The sequence below is a fragment of the Rhamphochromis sp. 'chilingali' genome (genome assembly GCF_963969265.1).
Source record: "Rhamphochromis sp. 'chilingali' genome assembly, chromosome: 1".
Taxonomy (NCBI): Eukaryota; Metazoa; Chordata; class Actinopteri; order Cichliformes; family Cichlidae; genus Rhamphochromis; species Rhamphochromis sp. 'chilingali'.
The window spans coordinates 61923518-61942842 of NC_137929.1; the positions used below are offsets into that span (position 1 = coordinate 61923518).

Below are 19325 nucleotides of genomic sequence, written 5' to 3' on the forward strand. Positions count from 1 at the left end.
CTACCAGGATAAAGATTGAAAATTTGACGTCATTCAGGGTTAAACCGCAAAGGATTCTGGGAACTTGTGGCAAGAGGTACTAGCGCACGCAGGCTTTCAATTGAACTCAGTTACACAGCAATAAAAAGAAACCCAAAAAATGGCAAGAAGCTGTTGTATTATTAACTTCAATAGTCGGTCGCATGACAGCCACGGGAAGCCGACGGGTAGAGAGATCGTTTTTTTTATCGGATTACATCGTTGAAGAGACATTTTTAAGCCATGTTTCCGAAGTAAGAGCCGACGGATGGTCTGGATATACCAAATATAACGTCCCCGAACACTCCAGCTCACATGTTAGTCTGCTCCAAGCATTCCCACAAAGGTCAGAGTTTTGTTGTAGTTAATGCGTCATTTTTCTTAACATAATTGGTGATATAGGTTACAAGCAAGTCTGGAGCTGAACAGAAATTGTGGCGCTATGCTCCTTTGTTTATTGTGCATAAATAGTGAATTTTCCTGACACAATATTACGTTTCGCTTCTGTTATTACCATGGTACATTGACAAAAACATACTTTTATTCACAGGAGAAAACAGTTGTTTTGTATCACTAATTGTCCAATGCGATTACAACATACAATATTATTGTCACTGCTACATTTCTGTAATGCTACCAGAGATTATTTCCACTAATTAATTACCGTTGAGCTCAAAGGTTATATTAATAAACGGTTAACGAATGTGTATTTATGACGACGATTTGTGAGACTGGTAAACTTACCTTTGTTCGTACGATGGTCTTTCGTTCTACACGGTGCATTTCAAGGTCCTGCACCCATCCGTCGGTAAACTGTACCTGGGCTTGTTACAGTGACCTGAAGTTACTAAACTTCATGAGTGTATGCACTCACTCCAAGAACCGTGTAATTATAAATCTGAGCGTGGTGAAAGTTGGGCAGCACGCTAATGTCTTTTGTCCCTCTGTGTGCTCGTAAGGGTCTGACACTTTCACTCCTTTGATTTTTTTCCTCGTATCTTTTCTTTGTCTTTTCGTCGAGTCTGTCTTTGTACGGACCGGCATTGTTCTCCTTTTGTTTTGTACATTCCTTTTTTGTGCGGCAAAGAAAAAACAAGAAGGTATTGGAACCGGAGAATGAACATTTTGCGGCGCTGCAAACGCTTGCATTTGATGCGGTACTTGGATTGTTTTGCCACGAGTTCCCGGCATGCAATGCGCGAAAATCACGTGATTGCTAAACAAGGGGGAGGGTGCATCCGGCCTCCTCGGCTGTAATTGGTCCAGCCCAGAGTCGATCATGACCAATTGGCCAATCCAACACCTTTCATTATCTATACCCTTCCTAAAATTAAAAAAAATCCATCGGCCCATAAAAACAAAAAATCGCCAGCGGCCCACCGGGCGAATGCCCGGTATGCCCGATGGCCAATCCAGCTATGCACACAATGCACTCTGTTTAGACCCAGACCAAACAATATTTCGTCTTGATGCATTCTCAATCATCCAGCAAAGTAAATCTCCAAAAGTTGAATCTGTTCATCTGGACGTAGCGTTTTGTGGGTTTTCTATAATGTTACATCATATTCTATAAGGATGTTATATGTTTGTAGACTTTCTGCCCAGTTTGACCCATTTAGCAGAAGTCAGCATGTTTAAGGCTCTGATATTTATTCTGTATGACTTAAAGCAGTTATGACATGGTCTGATTTTCTCACCCAATAAAGGAATATTTCATATATCAGTCTACTCTTCATTTTATCAGAAACAGTTATCACAGCTCGTACATTTTCATTTTGCACATATATGTAAGCATTGAGCCAAATTTAGTAATGCCAACAAATTAAATGAACATTATTTGTCTCTTACATATGATACATCTATACGTATTTATACACTGTAAAAGATTCTTGTCTTTGAGTGAAGATTTATGGTGATGGGAAATATAAATAACTGAAACTTGAATCTTTACTGAAGCTCAGTGTTTGACACAGAGTTCACTCACATGTGCTGTACCAGTGTACCTGCACATGTGACCATAAAAGTGAATTGTTCACGTGAATTGTTCAAGTTCACTGCTGTAATAACTAATAATGATTAATATAATAACTATAATATTGGCCATATTATATTTACACTGACTTTAGTCTCATGAACAACATAATTGAAATGAAGCCCAACAATCATGTTTTACAGTCATGTGCAGTGTTGGTCAAGTTACTTGAAAAAAGTAATTAGTTACTGATTACTGATTACTTCTCAAAAAAAGTAATCCCGTTACTTTACTGATTACTTGTTTTCAAAAGTAATTAATTACTTAGTTACTTAGTTACTTTTCAAAAACATGATACACTACCTGAATGCTTGATAAAGCAATAGACCTTTTGGGCCAATGCTATTTTTTCTGCATAATCCATCATATAAAAGTGAATCAAATGGAAAAGTGTCTTTTTTAAAAATTGTTTATTACTTTTAATCTTAACTTTATAAACAGTGCATCAAACAAAAATTAAATTAAATTCAACAGTCTTTGACTTTAATAAATTTGTTTAACATTTGAACATATTTCTGCACATTACACCATATTTTAAGAAAATAAAGGCTTAAACTGTATTTCTGCATACTCCAGCATATAACATAAATTATTTTTGTGTATACACACATCTTTTCATATAAATAAAGCAAAAAATAAATAAATAAAATTAATAAAATTAACAAAAACATCTTTTAACAGTTGGTAAAGTGCAGAGAGGCATAATATTGAGATTACAAAAACAGAAAATGCTATTGCATGCTACATTCAGGCTGTTAATCCAGTCTCAGTTTGTGGCAACCCTGAAAAAGACCTATGTTTTATTGTTTTCTTTTGGACTGAAACAGTGGTTATATCGCATCAGCAGAAGCTTCTCAAACCTTCTATCAGACATTCTGTTCCTTTTTGGGGAAAGCACCAATCCACCTAAACTGAACAGCTGTTCCACTGGTGCACTGGATGGAGTTGGACTGTTGTATTTCATGTACATCTTTTTGAGATTTGGGAACTGATTCAGAATCTCAAGCTCATAGCCTGACCTTAAAAAGTCAGTTATTTCTTTTTCTGCTGAGAAGCTTTCTGTGGGCTGATTCTGAAATTCAAAAAAGTCCATTTCGGCTGGGCTGGCTGGGATTTGGGACACATTAGTGTTCTCAGTTGCAGGAGCAGCTTTACGACACTCTGTTATCAGGAGCTCCTTCACATACTCTCTCCTACGCTCATCTCTCAGCCAACGAAGTTTAAACTTGGGACAAGTGGCCGCTGCGAGAAGTCCTTCTTGGCTGTCCAGAACAGCATCAAAACGAGTCTTGATGGCCTGTAACATACAATATGATGCAACTAAGAATAAAATTATTTTACTGTATAATTACCTATTGTCAATATTTTGTGGGCTTTACAGCTCTAAACCATCTATATTTTCTATTATCAATACTGTATGAGATTTAATTTTGGCTGAGGCTTTTGTTGATATTATGATTAATATTCATGATTAATGATGATCAATGTCCCTGATATTTAACAAGGGGTGAATACTTGGTCTTTTATTCTATCATTTTAATAATTGTACCCACTGCTTAAAACAAAGTATAACATCCACCCACTGTGAATGGTATAATAAATTTAACAAATCCACCCAAAGCAATTAATAATAATCTTACCTTTACAATGACATCTGGAAGGCTGGCTGTCATTCTAGAGAGGTCATCTTTCAGGGCAAGGGTCTTTGACATCAGGCTTGTGAGTGTTGGCAGTAAAGCCCCGTAGGTGCACTCATCCCCTTGTAAGATGTCCAGAGCCACTGTCAGGGGCTTCATCACAGTACAGTACTCTTTCAAGAACTGGTACTCCCTTTCATTAAGGCACTTGATTCCCAGTTTTACACACAGGGGATTAAGTTCATTCAAGGGAATTGTGATGATTCTAGAAATGGCCTCATACAGGGAATTCCACCTTGTGGATGTCGGTACCATTAGTTTCCTCCGACTGACTTCCTCCACCTGTTCAGAGGCTAATGTTGATCGACTTGCTTTAGTCCAAAGAGCAGAACATTTTGCAATGCTACTCCTATATACAGCCTTGGTGTCTGCACAGGAATTTAGATGTTTGTCAACATCGCTTGTTGAAATCAAGTTAATTGTGTGCGATGCACATCTGTAGTGTGGAGGGAGGCTGAACTGTGCATCACCAGATGCAGCTGAAAGAGCTTCTATGACATCAGTAAAGGTCGGTTCCTCGTCATCACCTTCTTCATTTTCAGATTCAGACTCCAAATGACAGGGCTGACATACTCTGAATGCTTTGGCAAAATTGGATGCATTATCCGTTACAGTGGCAACAACTTTGCCTTGTAGTCCATATGATGAATGGATTTCTTCAATCTCTGCTCCAATTACATCATAGGTATGGCTGCCTCTAATTCTCTTGCATGCTAGAGCGGCCTTGTTGTGTTGTAATGTGGAATTAATCCAGTGAACTGTTACACCCATAAAACTTTTATTATTTACCGTCCAGATGTCAGCAGTGGTGGAAACAAACTCTGCCTCTTCGAGTGTAGCCTTCAAGTTAGAGTTCATTTTGTCATATTCTCTCTCAAGGTATCCTACAAATGACTTTCTTTGGGGCAGCTTGACACCACTTTTAGTTGGTATTTTTTCTACGATGCGTCGGAATGATTCAGAGTCAACAGTGGAAATCGGCAACATGTCCTCGACGATATAGGCAGCGACAAGCTTCTTCAGTTCAGCGGCACTAAGTCCTGTCGCTCTTACGTCTAGTTTAACCTGTTTAGCAGGAGTGGGTCCATCTGAGGTTTGCCCGGTGGAAGTAGATGTGGTAGCCACAGCGGTCACGTCAGTGAGGGGATCCTGGGGGTTTTCTGTCAATTTAACATTCTTGTGGCAGCGTGCTAGGTGCTTGCTCAGGTTGGAAGTGGAATTTTTCGACGTAGAAAGAAGTTTTCTTCCGATGCAGAGTGTACAACGTACGCTTATGTTTTTGTCGCTTTTTAAAGAGTCAAATTCAAAATAATGTCGGTATTTCCAAGTAGTAAATGCTGCACGATCGTACTCTATCCCTCGCTCCATGTTTTCTATTGTTGACACACGAGCTACCATAGCCGTCGCACTCGCTTGCGTCATTGTCATGAGACATTCTCGCAAAAAGTTCACGGTTTTAGTAACGCAGTAACGCAGCGTTCCTACGGGAAAGTAAAGGTAATCTAATTACCGTTTTTGCAATAGTAATCCCTTACATTACTCGTTACTTGAAAAAAGTAATCCAATTACAGTAACGCGTTACAAGTAACGCGTTACTGCCCATCTCTGGTCATGTGGTCTCAGCCTCAGATACTTATTAAATCACACAAAGCTCGTGTAGAAACAAACGAACAAATGAACAAAATATGTTCTCCTTCATTTCTCTCAAACAAAGCTGTATGAAACGTTTACAGCGGTTAGTATCATGGTTGCTAGGCAACCTGGGCAGCGCGACGGAGATCGACCGGCATTTCACAAGCCTCGCACTTCCGGCCTTAGCGGTCTTTGAGTACGCGTATATGGGCAGAAATCTGTGCCATCAGAAACTGAATTTGAATAAGTTCAATTTGAATTTGAATTGCTCAGATTGAATCTGAATTGTAACTTGAATAAATGCTTTTGAAAACTGAATTTGAATTAGTCTAATTTGAAATTGAATTTATGGTTTGAAAATGATCATCACTAAATTGAAATTGAATTTTATATTTTGAAAATGAATTGATTTGCTTTGAAACTGCATTTTATCCTTTAATACGTTTTTTGTATTTTATTTATTCCAAATGATCATCCAGATGTCTGTGACATGTGATGACAAACACCATAATGGAAGGCCTTAGTCATCACTCATCATATATTTTTGCATATGCTGAACAGGCAGTCAGACATGCTGTAACTGTGGGGTAGAAAACAACATGAACACCATACGGCAGGGGTCTCAAACTCCAGTCCTCGAGGGCATGGAAAAGTTGCATGACACTTTGACCCTTGAGGACTATGGAACTCCAAAGTGTTCAAAATTAAATAAATAAATAGGTCAAGATGAAATAAATAACTATGTGAATAAATAAGACACAGATATGTAATGTGAGAATGATATTGTGAAATAATGGAACACATTTTGAAAAAAATGCTCATTATTGTGAAATATATTGCATTCTGCTATATAAATTTACTTATTATTGTGAAATATTATTTCATGGTCATTATTTTTCACAATAACAGAGATTATTCCTGAGGCATTTTATTTATTTCCAGCCGTTTTTAGTCCAAAATGACCTTTTTTCAAAGTCAGTCTTTATTTCAAAATCCCGTTTTTCCCGATGGTCTATTTATTTCATAATGCGACTTTTCAGCAGAATGACTTTGTCTGTCAATCAATGTAAGTGGGCTGGACCTTTGCACCTATTGGCTTATCGTTTACCATCGACTAGTTTTCCTGGATACCGGCTCCGCGGACGGCTACTGCAGCTAGCAACAGCGTGCTAGGTCAAAAGTCACGGAGGATGGCGGACTGGTGTGAACTTCAGCCAGTTCTGCTCATTTAAGCAAATCAGATAGAGAGGGATCATTTACCTGTAGATACTGTTTTGAGTCGTTTAGATGTTTCTGAAATGCTTGGGATGATAATTGCTCTTCAAGATGTTCGCATCGATGACAGCATTGTCAAAGGTTTAAGATAGTGATGGGCAGATGAAGCCCCATGAAGCACTGAAGCTTTTCATCCAATTGCTTCACCCCAACGCGAAGCTTCATGAAGCTTCATTTGCTCTAGCAGGACACCTACTGGACGTAAAAATAATAGCTGGCATGAATTTGAAGAGTGTGGCCTTTTGCACACAGCCTGTAAATGTCAACAACAAAAGGAGTGTGTAAAACATCTATATTGTAGTGATGGCAGTATACTGTGTATATTTATAGTGGCAGTATGGGAAATGATTATTTGGAAATGCTTGAAATGGAAATGATCATTTACTGTGAGGTGAGGTGTGGTTGGGGTGTGGACAGTGGTTGTGCTTTTGTAACGTTGAGGTATGGACAGCTACACACTGCCTGTTCACATTTTATTCTGTAAAAACTAAATTTTCACTGCTTTTATGACCTTTTAGTGGGGAGAACATAGCTAGGATTTAATGATTTAACAAATCTTTTGAATCCTTTGTCCTCCACAATGCTAAATGGCTGGGAGTCCTCAATCACCATGCTGACCAGGTCTTGATCTATTTGAGATTGTTCTCCTGAGGAAAGACAATAAAAACAAAGCACAAATTTAAATATCACACACGTCACTTATTGCATTGTATGATATTGTTATATCATTTAGTAACATTACAGCATGCTATAGTATCATGGCATTTGATGGCTCACCTGGTCTTGCTCCACAATCGGTGTTCCCCTTATTCTCATGCATAGCTCTGTAGTGCCTAAGCATGGATGAGGTGTTGTTGTTATATCCCAGCTCCCTGGCACATAGCAAACACCTCACCTTGTACAAAAGTACAGACAGCCTAACATAGGTTTTATTGCACCATCAGTATTATGAAAATCCATCTTCTGTGGAAATTCACATACCTTGTTGGGAGGAATAAGATCAAAATGTTCCCACACAGGGGAGGACATCCTCCTCTTCTTAGCTGGCTCCATTCTCTCCTGACTTTCTCTCCTCACTCTCATAAACCTCCAAACTGTCTCCAAACTCTCACTAACCGCAACTCTCCATCAAACACCCACATTTTTGAATGAAGTCTGAGGGGTTCATATCGCTGTCATATCTCGCGGCAAAGTTCGAACCACTTCATGAACCAGTCACGTGGTACAGCCGGGCAGCGAGGCTTCGGACGTCATCATTTTCAGCTCCTCCCATAAATGAAGCAAGCCTCGATACGCGCTTCGCGGAAACGCCCCCTCCATTACTCGACACACGCTCCGAAGCCTCGATACAGAACGTCACATCACTAGTTTAAGATCAATTCAGCACCGTGTTCGTTTGGAATACGCCGAGGAAGAACAGTCTTCAAATGTTGGCCGTCCACGTCTAGAAATCCCGGTGCAGCACTCAGGACTTTAGTGCTGTCCGGGATAACCGTCGGGGTAATTGCCGATACATTTTCTGTGTCTCCGAGCACAATTAGGAGGAAAATGACGGAGGATGGTCTAAGGTAAGTTTATGCTGTAATTGAGCACCTGTGTGATTCTGTACACAGCATTGTTTAGGTGTTGACCTTAATTATGACGTTTGACAATGAATTATTATCGCTTACTTTTTTTTGTTACTGTCTAAACTAAGTGGGGCAGCTACGGCTAAAGCTATCGGCGCCATCTCGGCGTTGAGACACGTTTAGCAGTGTTAGCTGTTAGTGTGTTAACTCGGAGACTGGGGTCAGTGGAGCCTGTAGGAACCTTTTACACAGAGAGTAGACCCACCAGCTTTCCACAGTCTACTTACTTATCACATCTTGTTAGACAACAGGGTCATTAGTGCTTTAAATAGTACATAGTTGAATGTTTCATTGCTGTTTGCAGTTGATTGTTCTCTGATAACGCATAACAAGGTTGATGTTAAATAGCGAGTTTATTGAAATGGTTTTGTCTATTTCACCAGCATTATAGATATACTTTCTCTGGTGTCTTCGGTAAAGCTAAAACAAGAATACATTTACATCCTTGGTTCTTTCAGCATTAATTGGAAAACTTTGAGATTTGCTGTGCGCCTCCCAAGCCATTCTCTTTTATCCCACCTGTCAGGTATAGATGGCAATACTTTAAACAAAGTTAAATTTGTTATACCTGAAGAGAACCAATCCTGACCTAGAATGGGTGAATGAATAATTAGTTGGTAGCCAATGCCTAAGCAACTCACATAGGCCCTGGCAGACTCAATAAGTCCATCTAGGAACAGCTGCAGGAAACACCTCTTCAGTTTAGATTTAAAACATGTGCATGCTCTTTCAGGTTGATGAGGATTATGGTGTGGACTGGACAGGACAACATAATCGCTGCCCATCAAATGAGATCACCATTCCTGAGATTCAGCTCCCAGATGCACTGAATGAACAAGACCCTGCTGTGCTACCAATACTTCAAAATCACTTGTAGTAAGACATTATTACATTTAATCAGTTTCTATGTCAGGAGGATTTTTTTTTTTTTTTTAATTTCTACAGCTTTGTAGCTAATACTGACTCAAAACAGCATAACCAATTTCATTTTCAACAAAACAGTGAGTGGCTATAAAACAGGATTTGTTTTATACAGCTGTCACTTTAATGATATTCATTTCTTGGTTGGATATACAGTACATGTCAACTCTGAGCAGATTTAATACAATGAACACAGTAGAGTAGTGTAACATCTTAATTCAAATAATTTTTTCTAGAAATTTTTTTTGTATCAGTAGCGAGTATAAACAAAACATATTGTGTAATTTATAATGTATAGTGAACAACTGATTTTGATATCTGAACTCTTCATCAGTTTATATTAAAAAAGCCATAAATGCACACCTGTACTCTGTATTTTTCACTGTCAAGTGTATTAAAAAGAACTAGAACTCACTAGATTGTCCGTTTCTTTGAACACCGAGTACAGTAATGTGATGCAAGAAAGAAGAAATGGTCTAATTTTACCATGTGGTTATGGAATCAATCGTAAACCAGACCAAAACCTGAGTCAGTAGAGTTGAGACACACCTGAATGTCCATTAGAAATGACTCATAGGTACAGTAGTGTGCAGGAAGACGTAGTACTTCAAAACCGGTGGAAGACTTTGGAAGATTGCTGTTGACCACTTCCACAGTCATTTCTCGGCAAGACTTCCCATCCTGTCCAAAACTTGATGAGGGCTTTTTGTTGTGCACAAGATGCTGCAACAGAAGATTGTTTTAAACTATAATGACATCCTATATTCATTATTTTGAATCTTTTATGGAGAAATACCATAAAAGATGACCACTTACATACAGGGCACCAGACATTTTTGCCCCACTCAAATTGCTGTTGTAGCTTTTATAGATATTTTTATGTTAACAAAGCTAAAAGTAGTCTACATACAATTCTAGTGCAACTGATAATGCCACCACTCTTATGTATTGCATGGAGCAAATAACAAAACAAAATTATACTATAGCGTAGAGCTGGGCGATAGAACGATAACGATATGTATTGCGAAATAACTTTTTCTCAATAGAAAAATTAAACTATTGCGATAGACCTCACCGCTCTTGTCCTTTTTATAAAAAAATAAATAAAAATAAATATCGTGATATGAAAAAATCTCATATCGCCCAGCTCTACTATAGTGTACTTTGTTAATGACCCAAGATCACTGGACTGTATGTAATTTACCAAAGTATAATCAGAGAAAACCAATGGCAAAATACCTATCGCAGCAGACTTACCATTTTCAATGAAGGACCGAAGGTAACCTGCCACTCTGCATTTATCCTCGAGAGCATTCCTCTTCTTCCTCATCTTCATCTTCTGTGGCAGGCCACAGTCATTTTATAGCTTTACTTATCTTGTAGTCTTAAGAGCATCAGCAACATTAGGTGTATTTTTATTAAATGTAACCCAGCTGTTCAACTAACCCACGCATACAAAACAGTATATTGGTGTTTTGTGTCAACAATTAATGTTCATCCTTCATAAATTAACCAAATAGCTTTACTATTCAGATGTTAAAAGATGTGACCTGACCTTACCTCACAACAGGGAGCAGTCTCTGATTCCCTTGGTAAGAAAGGAGGAATGATGTCTGATCTTTCTGTCAGAAGCGGCCATACCATGGTTTCCTTAAGCCCTTTCCTCAGCTGCTTGACTTGACGACTTGTTTGTGTTATGACCTACAACGGTGAGACCAAACCAAAACTGAAGTTGGAGTCTGTAAAGTGACACACACTTTAAATGTTAAATATTTAAAGAACATCCACTGTACTAGTAAAAGCATTTTCAAATTATACCCACTTACAAAATCACTACGTTGAACTAAAATTGCTTTCTTTTCTTTCACATAGATTACTTGTCTTCCATATTAGCACAGAAGATAAGCCACTTTAAAACAGTCATGAATAACTATCACCTACAACAATGTAAATAGTAATACAGACATTAACCCAGAAGACAATTATTTTCTCTTACCTAATTTATAGAATTCTTTGCTATGATAAAAAACAGTATTAAAAAAAATCTGTGACTAAACTGATTAAAAAGCTCATTTTTGCCAGACAGACAGACTAACCAAGCAATAATAACATATCGTTACTTACCCTGAACAGCGTTTCATGGAGTGGAGCTAGCTGTGATAGCGTTAGCATTTGCTAACGTTAACACTGTGCGGTTGTGATGAGAACTTGGACCAGGGACCACTTCATCTCCAGTACACTGCTGCAATACGCAGACTGAGGTGAAGACGTTCAATCTAAGCGGTTAGCAAGTTCTTTGAGTAACTCAGAAACGGACTTGTTTCCTGCAGCCATGCCCTTCACAAGAATTGATACACCTGTAACGTTATTCGCGCCCAGTGTTTTGCATTTGTCGGTGCCTTAAGTTTATTTTGAGCTGCATACTGCCGCCAGCTGCATAGGAGATGCATTGCACCATTAAACCTAAATCGACAATTCATGTGCTATTACTTATGTCTGAGTAAAGGAGCAACCAATCACACAACTGGCTCCGCCCTGTCTTTCTTGATTGACAGACAAAGTCATTCTGCTGAAAAGTCGCATTATGAAATAAATAGACCATCGGGAAAAACGGGATTTTGAAATAAAGACTGACTTTGAAAAAAGGTCATTTTGGAATATAAACGGCTGGAAATAAATAAAATGCCTCAGGAATAATCTCTGTTATTGTGAAAAATAATGACCATGAAATAATATTTCACAATAATAAGAAAATATATATAGCAGAATGTAATATGTTTCACAATAATGAGCATTGTTTTCAAAATGTGTTCCATTATTTCACAATATCATTCTCACATTACATATCTGTGTCTTATTTATTCACATAGTTATTTATTTCATCTTGACCTATTTATTTATTTAATTTTGAACACTTTGGAGTTCCATAGGAGGACTGAAGTTTGAGTACTCAAAGACCGCTAAGGCCGGAAGTGCGAGGCTTGTGAAATGCCGGTCGATCTCCGTCGCGCTGCCCAGGTTGCCTAGCAACCATGATACTAACCGCTGTAAACGTTTCATACAGCTTTGTTTGAGGCCCTTGTGGACTGTTAAGGCTGCGTACATTAGGGCTACAGAACCTGAATTGGGATACAGCCTAAGGCTGTTCCAATTCTCAGCACCGGTCCTCTCTTTCCCTGAGTCCTTAGCAAATCTCCTTCCCACGATGACGTTTCCATCGAGGGCAAGAAAAAGAGCTTAGGAAAAGGAGATAGGCGCTACTTTTGAAATAACACCCCACGTGGTTACGTTGGTCTGCTTAGTCACGTGACCGCACAGCAACAAATCACAGCAGAGCCGGAAAAGGCGGCGGAGCAAAGTGTGTGTGCAGGAGAGGAGTCGAGCAGAGAGAGCTGCTTTTTCATGAAACGGGAGTAAAGTAGTAAACTTACAGGAACATATACCACTACCAACGTTGGGATTAATTTCTGCATCGATCTGCACACCCTTGTCTCCTGGATCGTAGCCGAGATCAGCGTGAACCACGTGGGTCTCTGCTCCCTGATCTGTTTCTTAAGACTTTCAGCTTCATCACGGAGTTTCTCTCGGTTTGTGGGCTCATATAAAGGTAAGCACCGAGCCAACTTTAATGTGGGTTCAGTTTATGTTGTTGCTGTTAAGAATAATAGATTGCTTGGTATACACTGGAGTTAGACAGTCTGTAGAGTTTGTGATTGTCTGCAACATTATAATCTGGCGGTTGCTATGGGGTAAGAATACATACAGAAAAATAGTCTTTGAATATGAACAAAGGGTGCAGGGCAGGAGAAGAGCCATCCCTCAGGACAGGAAGCCACGGGTACAAGCGTGGGGGAGGGCAATCAGCCTTTAGAATAGGACTTCATAGGGCTTTGGAGTTGACGTCACGCCGCAAAGCATTGTGGGAGCGCAGCGTCGTTTTCAGGGTCTACGAATCAAAACAAACACACTGTGTTGGAATGTATGGAACGCCAGGACTGCCATAATGAATTAATTAAATACACCATTAAATAATTAATTAAATGTGTCAATAATTAATTAAAATTGGAATTAATTAATTAAATAAATAGTTATGACACATGTAATTAATTAATTATCTGAGTGGCAGTCTGAGGTACACCTGTGCACTACTCATGATGTCAGATCAGCATCCTGATGTGGCACACCTGTGAGGTGGGATGGATTATCTCAATATAACAGATGTGCCCACTACCACACATTTGGACTGATTTGTGACCACTGTTTGGGAGGGATGGTTATATTGTGTATCTGGAATGAATTTTAGGTCTCTACGTCCATCCCATGGGGAATGGGAGCAAAAACAAAAGTGTTGCGTTTATATTTTTGTTGAGTGTGTATATATATATATATATATATATATATATATATATATTTGTGTACATGACAGCATTGCTGTCCAGCATTGTGTTTATCAAAACTCTTTTTACAAGTCCTGCTGTGTGTGTGTGTCCCAGGTGATTAACAGGAGGAGAAGAGTCTGGTGGTGCAACGGAGGAACAATTTCATCCATTTGGACTCAGCTGAGCCACTACAGAGGAAACAATCAATGACTTCAACACAAAAGGTGAGAAAAATATCACAGTTACAATTAGGGATGCACCGATACTGGTATCGGGGCCGATACTGTAAAATGTGTGTGTACTCATACTCGTAAAAGTTAAGCGATACCATGAACCGATAATAATGTAGCCCGGATGGGAATTTGGGAGTAGATACTCATAATTCCCATGAACTTAAACGCCACTGTAACATAAGGTGTTCACAGTTGATGTTATGTGATGTAACTGTACCCAGAATGTAATTTGCCCTGTAATATGTCTCAAGGTAAATACAGGTAATTAGAGCAATCAAACTGTTATGTTAATCATAAAATATTATTTTATGGTATGTAACTCTGAATGGAGTTTAAATATTGTTCAGAGTTCTAATTTTCTGGAGGCCCGTGAAGGTATCATAAAACGGGACCTGTGTATCTGTTGCAATGGAGGAGGAGAAGAGAACGGCATAGAGAGATGCACGAGGTTAGCTGAACCAAAGTGAGAGACTCGGCTAGTTTTACTGAGGTTAACTAGCACAAAAGAGTGTGTGACTAGAAAGCTAACCGTGTGAGAGCTTCGCAACAGAGTGTGGGTGAAGTGACTTTTTGTTTCAACGGTCGCACCACCGTGGAGTGGATTTAGTGTGGGACTGGTGAACGGTGACCTACCGAGCAACGGAACTGTAAGTCAGACTTTTGTGCTCTTACTGGGGAGAAGAGGATTTTTCTCCTTCATCTGGCGTGAGCAGCAAACAGGCCTGCAACAAGTGTGAATGTGAGTGTGTGTGGGGCCAATGTGTGAATATTGTGTGTTTAGTGGATTTATATAACATGTTTTGGAGTGTATATTAGTGAGTCACTTACCAAAAGGTGATAACATGAGTTGGGTTGTGTAATATAATTTGAAAGGGAATTATTTCATTTATACAGTACAGTGTATTTCATTTGGTTAAGGAATTGGAATATTATTTGAGTTTAAAAAAGGGATGTGTTGTGATGTGTTCAGTAAACGTTTCGTTTGTGTTAAAGAGTTGTCTGGGGTCGTTTCTTTACTACTGGTTAAGTTTAACTTGTGTGTGGTAGAAGTATCGTTTTTTGTACTCAATATCTGCAAGTACTCAGATCCAAGTATCGGTATCGTATCGGTTTGGAAAAATGGGTGTCGTTGCATCCCTAGTTAGAATATTACTGAAAGCTGGTGTGTTTTTAAAAACATGATAACAGCAGCTTTATCTTTTGCATCCTGGGCTCATCCATATATACAGAATCTACATTTGAATCAGAAACCACAGAAGTTACAAGAAAATACAAAGATCTTTTTTTATAAGCACACATTGAAACAACAATATCATCAGTTGAACTTGAAATTTCTTATGCGTAAAAGATTTTCTCTGCTGATCAATATTTCTTCAATAATGTCATTTTCATTACAACTCTCATTGTAGCATATCATTGTAATGTGACACTGCCACCAGAAGGTGGTGGAAACACACCTACAATGTGTTTGTTGACATGTTTGATTCCACCAATGGAGGGAGTTTCAGTTTGTTCCACGACTGCATTTCACTCACTGCCTCTGTTTGTATCTCTGTCACTGCAGGACCAACATGGAGCAAGAAGTCAGCGCTCCCAGGAGGCCGACAAACCTCACAGAAGAAAAGGAGAGAAAACCTACAGCTGTGATGAGTGTGGAAAGTCTTTTACCCACTCTGGACACTTAAAAATACACCAACTCATCCACAGTGGAGTTAAAGCGTACAGCTGTGACTTGTGTGGAAAGTCTTTTACCCGGGCTGCAGACTTAAAAAGACACCAAGTCATCCACAGTGGAGTTAAACCTTACAGCTGTGATGAGTGTGGAAAGTCTTTTACCCAGGCTGGAAACTTAAAAACACACCAACTCATCCACAGTGGAGTTAAAGCGTACAGCTGTGACTTGTGTGGAAAGTCTTTTACAGAGGCTGGAAGCTTAAAAACACACCAACTCATCCACAGTGGAGTTAAAGCATACAGCTGTGACTTGTGTGGAAAGTCTTTTACCGGGGGTGGAAGCTTAAAAACACACCAACTCATCCACAGTGGATTTAAACCTTACAGCTGTGAGTTGTGTGGAAAGTCTTTTACAGAGGCTGGAAGCTTAAAAACACACCAACTCATCCACAATGGAGTTAAACCTTACAGCTGTGACTTGTGTGGAAAGTCTTTTACCCGGGCTGGAGACTTAAAAAGACACCAAGTCATCCACAGTGGAGTTAAACCTTACAGCTGTGATGAGTGTGGAAAGTCTTTTACCCAGGCTGGAAACTTAAAAACACACCAACTCATCCACAGTGGAGTTAAAGCGTACAGCTGTGACTTGTGTGGAAAGTCTTTTACAGAGGCTGGAAGCTTAAAAACACACCAACTCATCCACAGTGGAGTTAAAGCATACAGCTGTGACTTGTGTGGAAAGTCTTTTACCGGGGGTGGAAGCTTAAAAACACACCAACTCCTCCACAGTGGATTTAAACCTTACAGCTGTGAGTTGTGTGGAAAGTCTTTTACCCAGGCTGGAACCTTAAAAAAACACCAACTCCTCCACAGTGGAGTTAAAGCGTACAGCTGTGACTTGTGTGGAAAGTCTTTTACCGAGGGTGGAAACTTAAAAATGCACCAACTCATCCACAGTGGATTTAAACCTTACAGCTGTGAGTTGTGTGGAAAGTCTTTTACCCAGTCTGGAACCTTAAAAAAACACCAACTCATCCACAGTTGATTTAAAGCACACAACTGTGAGTTGTGTGGTAAGGTTTTTGCTCTAAATAGCGACTTACAGAGGCATCTAGTTACCCACTCTGGAATTAACGTGTACAGCTGCGACTTTTGTGGAAAAAGTTTCAGTGACAAACAGTACCGAAATATTCACCTACGGATTCACACTGGAATTGATGTTTCCTGCTGTGACCAGTGTGGGAAACTGTTTACAACAGATGCACAGTTACAACAACACACTGAGGAGAGACCTTATAAATGACCTGTGTGAGAAGACTTTTAAAGCTCCAAATCAGCTGAAAAAGCACCAACAGATCCACACCAGAAAGTAACTCTAGAAGTGCAGTTACTGTGAGGATGTATTGATTTTTTATCTTGTAATTTTAACCTGATTGTTTGGAAAAAGTCTGATCAGTAAACTTATGGAGTTATACTGAATGAACTGAATGAATGAAGACTCATTTTCACTCAGTAAGCTGAGTGTTGTAATATAAACAGTAAAATGTAATTGGACGTTGGCAGAGATGCTTTTTATTTCAGGCAACGTTCAGGATAAAAACGTTGAAGGAATTCCCTGATTTACAATGTCTTTGTTTAGGAGTGGAGCAAAGAACATGGATCCATTTCTCAACCCAGTCGTCACTGTGGTGGTGGGAAAGCGTTTCTCTTTGACCTTTGTAGAAAAACCTCCAATCACGAACGGGACCTAAAAGCACATCAACGTAGACACACTGGAGACAAAATGAACTACTGCAAAGAATGTGGGAGAGGCTTCCACACACCAAATACTATAAAAATACATGACCTCTTCCACAGTGTGGTCAAGAAGCACATCTGTGACCAGTGTGGGTCATCCTTCACCACTGCAGGAGGGACACCATACAAGTGCAGACACTGTGACAAAAGCTTCTCACGATCAGGTCATCGTAACAAACATGAACGAACACACATGGAAGTGAACTTCAGCTGTGACCAGTGTGACAAGAGCTTCAGGAATCTCAGTTCATACTCCGAACACAAACGATTTCACACTGTAAATAAACTGTTTCACTGTTACCAATGTGCAAAAACCTTCACTTCATTATCTGCTCTGTGCAAACATCAGCCTGATCATGCAGGACTGAAATCACTGGATCACAATGAATCTGAAGAGAGAGAAAGATCCTCTTCTGGTTTCAGGCTCAGACTTAAAAACATTGAGATCAGGCTCCACAGAGTTCAGATGGAATCTCCTGTAAAGAGTGTCAGCTGATGTCACACTTGGGCTGCAGTGAATAATCCTGAATGTTACATTTAGGAAGCTGCATGTATAGATATGTATATGCAATTTCAATGCTTCATTCATATTTAATCTTTTGCTGAGGTAAAATCTTCTCTTAAATCATTTTCTCCCAAAACTACAAATATTTTCACAGCAGTTGCTCTTAAAACCTCAAAAATGAACTAAATCTGTCCACCAGCTTTGAAAAAACACCTGCCGTGACGTTATGTCCAGAAAAAAAGAAACTCAAGCTAAACTGGTTTTGGGCTGTACTTCCATGTAATACCAGTTTGTACCAGAAGATGAACCAGTGAGGCTGTGTAACCTTCATTCAATTAGGCAAAGAACACAATCTTATTCACAGTGGCAGCAAAGAAATGTTGAAAGTTAAAAACAGCAGCACACATCAGAACCATTTTAAAGATCACAGGTGACTACTTTTACTTAATTCAAATTCTGTTAAACCTCTATTTTTTGCTCCTCCTTTCACTTTAGTGTATTTAGTCCTTGAAGTCCACATGTTGTTTTTTTTAATGAATTTTGATCCACATGTTCTGCAGCTGTTTTCTTGTTGATTTGAAGTTTGTATTATGAAATCCTGATAATGTTAAAGTGTTAGTTATATTTGATGAAGTCTGTGTAGAGTTTATCTTATTAAACAGTTTGGTGTGAAAAATAAAGAAATGGTCTCAGAACAAGTAGTTTGACCCATTATTTCCGATTCAAACTAATTTAACTGTTTTCAGTGGTACATGTGGAGGTTTATCACAGGAGGCGACTTGGCTGTTCTCCACTCACACTGAAGAAGGATCCTGCAGCTAATTAAAAACTAAAATGATATTGAAGGAAAATTTGTTTGATTTTTCTTAAAAACATGCTGTTGGCGGTTTGCAGTTGCAATGCAGGATCGTGCTGCTGCTCGTCTACAGGACTCTCATGGAGCACCACTTTGAAACTTTGTAACTCTCTCTGCAAAATACAATATATAAAGACTAATGCTGGGCAATTAATTATATAGTTACTTCTTCAAAAAAGTTACTGAGTATTGCAAACAACAAAGATTTTTGCAGCTGTTTACCTAAAAATGTTGCTAAGGGATTTTTTTAAAACAAACATTTCAAACTATTTACAGAACAATCAGGCGTTCTGCATCAAATCTGATGCCACACAAATTATTTGTGCCTCTCCAAAAAATAATTTCTGTCCACTATGAGATAAAGGAGAACATCAAAAGCCTGATACCTGTAGGCCTGACAACAGGAGATGTATCACTCCCGTAACATTTAGCAGCCGCCTCATTGTTCTGACACACACAACAAAACTATTGACTACACTACACACTAACTATACAAGATTTGCGCTAAACGTTGCAATTCTCTCACATCTCAAAACACTGCCGTCACTCCTAAATTTTCCTCTTCTTAACAACTTCCGTTTCTTAACAACCAAATGCCATGTTTTGATTGGTCGGCATGGTACATTTTTTGACCAATGGGAAAGGGTGGGGTGTTTTGGTTTTGTCTTTGCTCACAGG

The 19325-nt window shown here is 39.1% G+C and overlaps 2 long non-coding RNA genes across 4 annotated transcripts; one reads left to right on the forward strand and one right to left on the reverse strand.

Moving 5' to 3' along the window:
* Positions 1-9788: 9788 nt before the first annotated feature.
* LOC308410811 lies at positions 9789-11342 on the reverse strand. Of its 3 annotated transcripts, none has more exons than XR_013974256.1 (4): positions 11328-11342; positions 10764-10904; positions 10461-10542; positions 9789-9926 (listed from the first exon to the last, which is right to left on the reverse strand). It is a non-coding gene; the product is annotated as an uncharacterized lncRNA (long non-coding RNA). The 3 variants fall into 3 exon arrangements; XR_013974257.1 differs by having other exon boundaries at positions 10764-10942; XR_013974258.1 differs by lacking the exon at positions 11328-11342 and having other exon boundaries at positions 10764-11015.
* Positions 11343-12380: 1038 nt separating this feature from the next.
* On the forward strand, positions 12381-18489 carry LOC308410830. Its single transcript, XR_013974270.1, has 3 exons — positions 12381-12810; positions 13697-13806; positions 15380-18489. It is a non-coding gene; the product is annotated as an uncharacterized lncRNA (long non-coding RNA).
* Positions 18490-19325: the final 836 nt, after the last annotated feature.